The following is a 10,495-nucleotide window of genomic DNA, read 5'->3' on the forward strand; positions in this document are numbered from 1 at the left end:
ACCAACATCCAGATAGCTTTTCAAAGCCCCTGACAGCCATTTTATGAAGTTTGTAAAAAAAAAAAAAAAAAAAAAAGGAAAATTTCCAGCCTTCATTTTTTAAAAAATGCAGACTACTAAATTGTATATGAAAAAGTTGATTGTGTGTAAAAAGATGGAAACAAAAAAAACTCAATAATCTTTTCATTCATGGGGCGCCTGGGTGGCTCAGTCAGTTAAGCTTTTTTTTTTTTTTTAAGATTTTATTTATTCATGAGAGACACAGAGAGGCACAAATACAGGCAGATGAAGAAGCAGACTAGCACGGGGAGCCTGATGAAGCACTTGATCCCAAGACCCCGGGATCATGACCTGAGCCAAAGGCAGATGCTCAACCATTGAGCCACCCAAGCATTCCAGTCAGTTAAGCTTCTGCCTTCAGCTCAGGTCATGATCCCGAGGTCTTGGGATCAAGCTCTGGGTCTGGGTCCCTGCTCAGAGAGGAGTCTGCTTTACCCTTCCCTCATCCTCTGCACCACCCCTCCTTGTGTGTGTGCACACGCTCTTTCTCAAATAAATAAAAGCTTTCAAAAATTAAAAAAAAAAACTCTTTTCTTTCAGAATTACTACTAAAATACAATATACCAGAGACTAGGCTCTAAGCTGATGATACAAGGAAAAGGGAGATACCCCATGAGTTCATACTCTCTAGAAAGCTGGTTATTATACAAATAACCTATTGTAATATTAATAAGCATTATAGAAAAGAGCACAGCCTGCAATGAGAAGGAAGACCCTAATCAAATGAGGAAGCTGGGAAGCCATAAAAAAACCTCATTCATTTCTCACCCTCCAGGACTCAACTAAAGCACTTACTTCCTCAGGAAGAACCTCTCGACTTCTCTAAGCCAGATCCCCATATATCCTTCATGGGTAGCAATTTTCTCAGTTGCCATTTCCTCAGTTATTTATTTTCATTTATTTGATTGATGTCTACCTCTTCCACCAATCTGAAAGCTCTGCAAAACTAGAAAGCACATCTTTTTGTACACCCGTGTCTCCAGCTTTCAGACAGTAGTGCATAGCAGCTGATCCACAGGACCAGCTACATCCAGGGCCCGTGAATAAGGAAAAGGTGGGGTGCCTTGTTCAAAATTATGAAGGATTTCAAGATTGTAACAGTAGAAGATTGAATGCATCATGGGGACCCCTTGAAGCATAGGACTGTGTGCAACTATACACGTTGAGTAAGTAAATGAAAGTTGAGATCTGAAAGATGTGTTGAAAGTAGCCCAAACAGAACAGTTGAAACAAAAGAAAAGACATATGCAAAAGTCATTTAGAAAAAGGCAAGAGTAGAAATTTTGAGAAACTGAAGGAGAGATTTTAGTCAGAGTGAGAGGATAAATCCAAGCAGATGAGGGTAGAGGAAGAAGCAAAGGTCTGGATGGGATTTAGGACTTTATTCTACCTGCAATGGAAGCTATTGGAGGATTTAAGGAGGGAGGCGACATTTATCAAAAAAACCCATTGGCTTTGGGTGTAGGAACTATTTTTCTTCTTAGCACTTTTCCGTAGTGTTTCAAGTAAACACTTTAAAGCTTTGAGTAAAAGCTAAAAAGCTTTGAGTAAAAGCTAAAAACCTGACCTAAAATGGTCTATAAGATCTCGCATAGAACTGGTCTACAAAGAACACACCTCCTACTTTTTGTGTCCTCGAAGACTCCAGTCACTCTTCCTCCTCAAGTCCTTACCCAAATGTTACCTCCTCAGTGATAACCACCTATACGTACACATAAATGCCCTGGTGGGTTTTGCGCGCGGGGCGGGGGGTTCAAGTTTTTTATTTAGTACTCTGTCCACCCAACGTGAGGCTCAGATTCATGACCCCGAGATCAAGAGTCACATGCTCTTCTGACTCAGCCAGCCAGGTGCCTCAAACTCCGTTTTTATTTTTATCCTTAGGACTTACCACCATCAGAGGTACTGGGGTATAGATTTTCCTAACCCTTCCTCAACACCTTCCCCCAAAGAAAGTCTCCCTGCCAGCAGAATTTTTGGGTTTTGTTGGCTGCTCTATCCCCAGAGGGTAAATCACTGCCTGGCAAACAAAGGAACTCAATAAATACCTTGAACAACTCCAGGGTTGGGAGTGCCACCCCCCAATCCCCGCCTCCCCACAGTCAAAAATCTGCATATAACTTTTGACTCCCCAAAAACTTAACTGCTAATAGCCTACTGTTGTTGACCAGAAGCCTTACTGATAACATACTCGATGAGCACATATTTTGTATGTTATACGTTTTACATAGAGTATTCTTACAAGAAAATAAGCTAGAGGGCAGCCCGGGTGGCTCAGCGGTTTAGCACCGCCTTTGGCCCAGGGTGTGATCCTGGAGACCGGGGATCAAGTCCCACGTCGGGCTCCCTGCATGGAGCCTGCTTCTCCCTCTGCCCCTGTCTCTGCCTCTCTCTCTCACACACACATGAATAAATAAAATCTTTTAAAAAATAAAAATAAAATTAAAAAGTAAGCTAGGAAAAAAAATGTTAGGAAAACCACAGGGGTGCCTGATTGGCTCAGTTGGTAGAGCATATGACTCTTGATCCCAAGGTCATGAGTTTGAGCCCCACGTTGGGTGTAGAGATTACTTTTTTTAAAAATAAGCAATCAATTTGAAGGGAAAAAAAAATCACAAAAAAGAGCAATACATTGACAGTACTATATTGCATATATTAAGAAAAATCCACATATAATTGGACCTGTAAATCAACTTCTATTTGTAAAATGAAAGAATGAATTTTCTGTGTCAGCAATACGAAACTCTCCACAAACATACTACAGCCACAATTGCTTGAAATCAACACCCAAAAATGGAATCTAAGACCTCTCTCTCTCTCTCTCTCTCTCTCTCTTTCTCTCCCTTAGGCCTTTCCCCAACCCCCAAACCCAAAAATCACTCCTTCCAAAGGAGGCCACTTCTTGTACTCACCTTGTGTTCATCACTGTCCTTGTTCCTCACGGTACCACATCTAGGTGTCAACAGAGAGAAATGGCCCTTCTATCATCAGCCTTAAGCAAGGGATGCTGATACTTCTCCAGAGAAAAACCCTGGAATCTGTCACAGAGCCTGGGTCATCAATGCACACTCTCCTTCCTCAGGTTAGGAGTTTATTTTCGTTTTCCTCCAGACCCTAGGAGGGTGCCTTTCCTGCCACTGTGGAGTTGGGAGAGTGTGAGGAGGACCCAGTCAGCCAAAAAGATCTCCCTAACTACATGTCTGAGGCAGGAGAGGTTCAACAGGGATCTTCTGCTGTTTAGTCCCTCCCTAAAGATCCTGGCCTCCTTATGCAAATAATCTACCTCCTGCTGGAGATCAGTTTTGTATACCTGGTGCTCAGGGAGGGGCAGCTGGAATGGAAAAAACGTTCAGGAGTGTCCCACTCCTACCTATATTTGCATAACTGGGAGGCCCACTCAAGTAACTCTTTGCAGCCCAAAGATCTGTTTCTCTTCCTTGGAAAAAAGAAACTCTTCCTACTAAATTCAAACAGATAGGGACGCCTGGGTGCTCAGTTGGTTAAGTGTCTGACTTTGGCTCAGATCCTGATCTCAGGATCCTGGAATAGACTCCTGAGTTGGGCTCCCTGCTGTGCAAGGAGTCTGCTGGTCCTTTCTCCCTCTTTCCCTCCCCCGACTTGTGTTCTTTCTCTCTCTCTCAAATAAATATATAAAATCTTTTAAAAAACAAAAAAAATAAGGACACCTGGGTAGCTCAGTCGGTTAAGTGTCTGACTCTCGATTTCGGCTCAAGTCATGATCTTAGGGTCCCAGGATTGAGCTCCAGTCAGGCTTTGCACTCAGCTCAGCAGGGAATCTGCTTGAGGATTCTCTCTCCCTCTGCCCCTCCTCCTGCTCATGTGCTCACGCTCTCGTGCTCTCTCTCTCTCTCTCCCCCTCTCTCCCCTCCTCTGTCTCAAATAAATAAATAAGTAAATAAATCTTTAAAAAACACATTGTTTTTAAAATAAATACATAAACAATTCAAACAGAAATAATCTCATCTTAATTTGGAAGTTCACAAATCTTATCTGAATCTGAGTTCAGTAGTACAGTCAGCAGAAAACAAAAATCTCATATAGTGAAATTCATCCTTGAAAATTATCCAAATTGCTCATAAAATACAGTGCACATTGTTTTGTGTATATGACTTTGTACAAATAATATGTCCCTCTAAATGATCTACTTGTAGTTAGTCATAAAACCAATTTTTTACATGTTCCGCCTCTTAGAGCACTTCAGAAATTTTATGAAGTTAATAACTTGTTGATTTTTCCAGTTTCATCCTCTTCTTAAAAGGGAATCTAACAATCACTCCCTTTGTTAAAGTTTTTCTTTTTCTTTCTTTCTTTTTTTTTTTTTTTTTTTTTGTTAAAGTTTTTCTAAAGCTTTCAGTTAAATCTCTAATTTCTTTCTTGACACATCCACGCATATGCAACCTAAATGATGTCTCCGTGGTTGGAAAATCCTTACCATCCTTGGCACATTATTTCCATTGGTTTTGCTAAAATGTAAAGTTCTCCTTCAGGTCTGATTGAATCCATTGCCAACAGTCACCAGCTTATAGAGTGAAAAGGCCTGCCTGTAAAGGTAAAACAAAACAAAACAAAACAAAAAACTGTTTACCTTGTTCTCTCTCTCTCCAGAGCTTCTGAATTTCATTCTTGGAAGTTAATGCAATATAATGGACTAGTACAGGTTTTATATTAGAAAAAAAAAATGTTTAAACCAAGGAAATGCAAAACAGGCAAATAAAATAAATCATTTCCTTGTTTTCTTCTTTTTTCTTAACTTTTTAAAATTGAAGTGTAGTTATATCCAGTATTACATTATATTAGTTTCAGGTGTACCACATAATGACTCAGCATGTATATACATTACTAAGTGATAAATCTAGCTACCATCTGTCACCATATAAAGTTTTTACACCATTGTTAACTGTAGTCCCTCTGCTGCACATTGTATCCTGGTGTCTTAGCCCATCCATCTTGTTTTGATCTTTACATGTCCCTGCTCACAAACCTTCAGACTATTTCAGTTACTAAAAATGTTCATATTTTTAAGTTTGGCCATTGAGGCACATTATAGTTGGATTCCATAAAATCTTTTTAGCCATTTTCCTGTAGGTTCTATGACCCCACAAAAATGCACTTTTCTCTCTTGCCAATGATACCTTTTATTTCTCCATGCTTGTGACATTTATGTCTTCAATATTGCCTTCTCTTTTTGAAATCCCACCTGTCCTTCCAAGTAAGTCAATGTTGTCTCCTCCAAAAAGCTTTGAGTGAACATACCATCCCAACATGATATTCATGCATCTCACAAATACTTTTTAATTCCTACCATATGCCAGGCACTGTTCTGAATGTTTTTATTTAATAACTTAAGGATAACAGTTACTATTCTCATTTGACAGGTGAGGGAATGGAAGCACGGAAATTAAGAAACTTGCCCAAGGTTACATGGTAAATAATGTAATAAATAATGGAGCTGGCTTTGTGCCCAAGCTGTGTGACCTTAGCATCTACCCAAAGTCAAAGATTTTTCACTAAATGCATTCTTGGAAAGGTTTTTATAAAACATGTAGTCATAAAGGAGATTATGATCCCTCTTGGGGAGAGTTTAAATTAAAGAATGTATTCCTACTGCTGCTGGTTGGCTCAGTGAGTAGGGCGCGCAACTCTTGATCTTGGAGGTCTTGAGTTCAAGCCCCATATTGTTCTGTGAAGCCTACTTAAAAAAAAAAAACATTGTGGACACTCCAGGTGGCTTAGCGGTTTAGCGCCTGCCTTCAGCCCAGGGCATGATCCTGGAGACCCGAGATCCAGTCCCACATTAGGCTCCCTGCATGGAGCCTGCTTCTTCCTCTGCCTATGTCTCTGTCTCTGTCTCTCTCTGTCTCTCATGAATAAATAGATAGAATCTTAAAAAAAAAAAAAAAAAAAGTATTCCTGACAGGTCTCAGCATCAAATCTTGTATATAACAAACATTAAGCTCGAGAAGGAAAGTAGAATTTTACAGTCCTCTAAAATGGTTCACGGAGAAGAGTCATCCAACTTTGTCAGGTTCCACTTTCTCCTTCTACAGACCAAGGAACAGAGATTCCGGTAATTGAGAAAAGAGACGCAGGTAGGTTTCATTCCTTTTTTTTTTTTTTTTTTGTAGGTTTCATTCCTTATCCAAGACCGTACACACCCAGTCCTCTTGCCTCAGTCATCCCATCTGATTCATCAAAATGAGTGTCCCCAAATAGGAACTCCTTGATCTATTCCCAAATTCCTTCCTTCCTCCCTTTGTGCCTGAACTAGGGAAATAGCCAGCCCCTTCATATTCAATATTTTTTTTTAATTTTTATTTATTTATGATGGTCACACAGAGAGAGAGAGAGAGAGAGAGGGGGGGGGGCAGAGACATAGGCAGAGGGAGAAGCAGGCTCCATGCACCGGGAGCCCGATGTGGGATTCGATCCCGGGTCTCTAGGATCGTGCCCTGGGCCAAAGGCAAGCGCCAAACCGCTGCGCCACCCAGGGATCCCCCTTCATATTCAATATTGATTGCCTGACTCCTGGGAGTAAATTGCAGTTCCTATTTTCTGAGGTCATGTGCCACAGTGGAATGTATGAGGACATATGCAGGGATCATCTAGAAGAAACTATGCTAACAAAAGTGGGATATTCAGTCATGCATGGCCATGTAACAACTATGACAAGTTACAACTACAACCAAAAACCAATTTCAGACGTTTAAGGAGAAATTCTCTAGGTGAGGGTCTGTCCTCATATTACATCACAACCTACTCTGCATCTGTGTCAATCCAGCTGTTCTGGGTGGCGGAAACTAGGGAGCTGCTCCCAGGTTACTAGTGTGGGTGAGGCAGGGAAACAACCTGAGAATAACTCGGCCTTTCAGACTTCCAGAACAGACAACAGAGTGGGTCTGGGTAAAGTTGTGACATTTGCATCGCTGATCTCTTTTCTCTTCCTTGTTGCTTTTATCCTATCTCCTTGTGATGCCCCTCATATTTCATTTTCATTCCCCCTACATACCTGGTTTCTCCCTCCTCTGATCAAAGACACACCCTTCAAACTGCTTCAGATTATGCTCTGGCAACCAGAAGTGTCCCCCTCTGACACTCCTATTCCCACTCAGCATCCAGATATCCTTAACACCAAAATTACTTCTTTCTTGAATCATTCATTCCCCAAGTAAATTCAAGTTTAATCTTAGGAAAAGGACAGTAGTCCCCCATCATCCATGATCCTACTCTCCCGGTTTCTGTTACCCACAGTCAACTGCAGTGCAAAAGCAGATGATCTTCCTTCTGAGACAGCATCAGGTCAGTGTGATGCTACGTCACACTTATGTCATGCTTACATCACTCGCCTCATTCATCAGGTAAGCATTTTATCATCTCACATCATCATAGAAAGAAGAAAGGTGAGTACAGTACAATAAAATATTTTAAGAGAGAGACCACATTCACATAACTTTTATTACAGTGTATTGTTATAATTGTTATATTATTATTATAATTTTATTATTCAGTGTTGTTATTAATCCTTTTACTGTGCTTAGTTTGTAAATTAAACTTTATCATAGCTGTGTGCGTGTTTAGGAAAAAAAAAATGTATGTAAGGTTCAGTACTATCTGCAATTTCAGGCATCCACTGAGGGGTCTTGGAACGTATCCCCTGTGGATAAGGGAGGACTGCTGTACCTATTTGAAACATACTTCTTAATTTTATGTTTAAAAATACCCAAAGCAGTCAATAGCTCAAAGACTATGTCAGAATTGGAAAAGCCACTTTTCATGATGCTTTGCTTCCATTTGTCAGAAAATTGTCCTAGTATGTCAATTTTGTTAAGGCAACACACTTTTCTGCCATATGCCTGAAAAGTGTCATAATAAAAACACACATCTGTGATGTCTGCAGTGTAAATCATACCCTCCCATTCCCCACTCATCGCAGCAGCCTTGCTGACACAGCCTCCCTTTTTTGTCCTTTGACCCTCCCAGGAAGTGGTGGAAGGAGACTGGACAAGGAGGAATCAGGAGACTCTTCAGTCAATATGTGACTTTGAACACACTTCATTCCTTTCTCAGTCTCTTTTTCCTTATCTTCAAATTCCATGAACCCCTACTTTGCAAAGAAGCTGAGAGTCAAATGAGATCATTTATGCGACTTGATATATAGTAGGCTGAATATAAAGGTTAGGTGAATTGAAATATTTAAGAATGTCGAATTAGTAAGATTTCAGGCTAATTGGAGAAGATATTCAGGGTCACATTGTCCCCTTTGAGAGGTCCATGTACCTTTGAGATCAGCCCCAGAAGTCAGAGAGAGAAGGGGAGGGTTTGAGCTACCAAAAAAAGTCTGATTTTCCTCATGCTTTCCCTTCTCTGCTTTTCTTCTTCCTCTTTTCATGCCCTAAAAGGAGGAATCAGGCACCTCAAGCTTAAACAACTCTTCTTACCTTTACTACGTTCAGCTGTATGTCTAGACCATCCTTTTTAGTTTTCATCCCACTCTGAAAGAGACAATTTTCCTTGAGAGAAGAGAATTCATTGTCTTGCCCTCAATTCCAAAGTCTATCCTGTGGCTATGCCCCAACCAGAATACTCAGAGTCCCAACTGTCTGGATTCTTCTCGGTTAATAACCAATTATCTACTGAAATTTCTGCTCAGACTAAGTTCACATTTCCTCTATCCCCAACTGACCCCCCAAATGCCTGATTTGCCTTCATTAAATATAAGTATAATTATCTGTGTCACCTGCTTATTACCCATTTATCTAAATTACTATGTAGCACAATGATGATGTATGTTATTAGATATGCATGAGATTAATGCTGTGGTGCCTTTTGTTTGTTTCTTAAAACACTAAGCCCTGTTCAGGCATGGTCAGTCTTCACAGTTTGTTTTTCATATAGCACAGAGACCTGCTCACTCCTTTGAAATAATAGAAGAAATATTATTCATAAAACTGCTATTGGGATTAATGAAGCAATAGATTTTTCTTTTCTAGCAGGGTTAAAACATATTTACAGGAAAAAAAATGTGAAAGAAAGAAAGAGTGATGGGGGTATCATAAAGGGCCTGTGAGATGATAGGGGAAGCAATCAACAATGAAAGCAAAATAAAAATGACATTTTCCTGTGTACAGTACAATTAGTTCATATTTCAGTAAAATGAAATGTGCAACAAAATCTAAACAGTTTCTTTAATCAATACACTAAGGATTACAGGTAAAGGTCAGTTTTGATCTGCAGCCAGACTGCAGAATTTCATTCAAAATGAGGAAGACCATTCATTCTTTGCATGACAAGCAGTAGAATATTTCAAAACTCTGTCAAGGTAAATCTAATATGTTTACATATAGCTTATTTTATTTAAAATACAAATTATACAATGAACTAAAATAATGGTATGTTAATGTAGTTATTATATAGTTGGTATAGTAGGAAAATAGTATTTCTTATACCATCTAGAGTCAGAAAAAAATGCTTCATGGCTTGGCAATTATAGATTAAGTTCTGAGGCTGCAGATATACTTATCCAAATAGTTGAAAAAACAAAATAAAATTGTTTTGTAAAATCTGCAAAAGGGGGGATCCCTGGGTGGCGCAGCGGTTTGGCGCCTGCCTTTGGCCCAGGGCGCGATCCTGGAGACCCGGGATCGAATCCCACGTCGGGCTCCCGGTGCATGGAGCCTGCTTCTCCCTCTGCCTGTGTCTCTGCCTCTCTCTCTCTCTCTCTCTCTCTGTGTGACTATCATAAATAAATAATAAAAAAATAAATAAATAAAAGACTCTTTAAAAAATAAAAAATAAAAAAAAAAAAATAATAAAATCTGCAAAAGGATAAACATACTCATGACTGTGTTTGTAAATTTGTTATTTCTTTCCCCAGAAATATATAAAATGAAATTTAAACTCCACGGTTTTACTCTTATCATAACTATGTACTTCTACTGAAAAAAAGAGATAGACCACTGACTACTCTAGAATCATTGGCAGAAATTTAAAATCTATAGCATATATTTATGAGAGTATTACCTTGCATCACTGTGGAATTATCTTCAACTAATTTAGAGATTACCGTAATACCTTGTGATGAGTTGGGATCATCAATTAGAGAACATAAATGCATTTGAAATATCCTGGGTCAGAGCTGTTGTATCAGATCATCTTTCATCTACACTGCTGTTTTTTCATGTCTCTGTGCCTCGGCTGCCTCATCTATAAAATACAGACAATAGAATGATGCATATCTCTGTAAGGTTGTTCTGAGGATTAAGTGAGTTAATAGTTGTCAAGTGTTTCAACCAGTTCCTGGCACAGAAAATGAATTGGTAAGTGTTGGCTACCATCAGCATCAGCATCAGCCTCATTGTTTCTGTTTTGCCGCCCCCATAGACCATTCTCCCCACAGCAGCCAGAGGGATTGTTTAAA

At 39.6% G+C, this 10,495-nt stretch overlaps 1 long non-coding RNA gene across 2 annotated transcripts; it reads right to left on the bottom strand.

The window, feature by feature from the left end:
- Positions 1 to 4,369: 4,369 nt before the first annotated feature.
- LOC111090951 lies at positions 4,370 to 10,277 on the bottom strand. 2 transcript variants are annotated; one of them, XR_005373399.1, is made up of 3 exons: positions 10,099 to 10,277; positions 8,517 to 8,570; positions 4,370 to 4,622 (listed from the first exon to the last, which is right to left on the bottom strand). It is a non-coding gene; the product is annotated as an uncharacterized LOC111090951 (long non-coding RNA). The 2 variants fall into 2 exon arrangements; XR_005373398.1 differs by having other exon boundaries at positions 10,150 to 10,273.
- Between the last annotated feature and the right edge of the window lie 218 nt (positions 10,278 to 10,495).

This window comes from Canis lupus, chromosome 18, assembly GCF_011100685.1.
Source record: "Canis lupus familiaris isolate Mischka breed German Shepherd chromosome 18, alternate assembly UU_Cfam_GSD_1.0, whole genome shotgun sequence".
Classification (NCBI taxonomy): domain Eukaryota; kingdom Metazoa; phylum Chordata; class Mammalia; order Carnivora; family Canidae; genus Canis; species Canis lupus.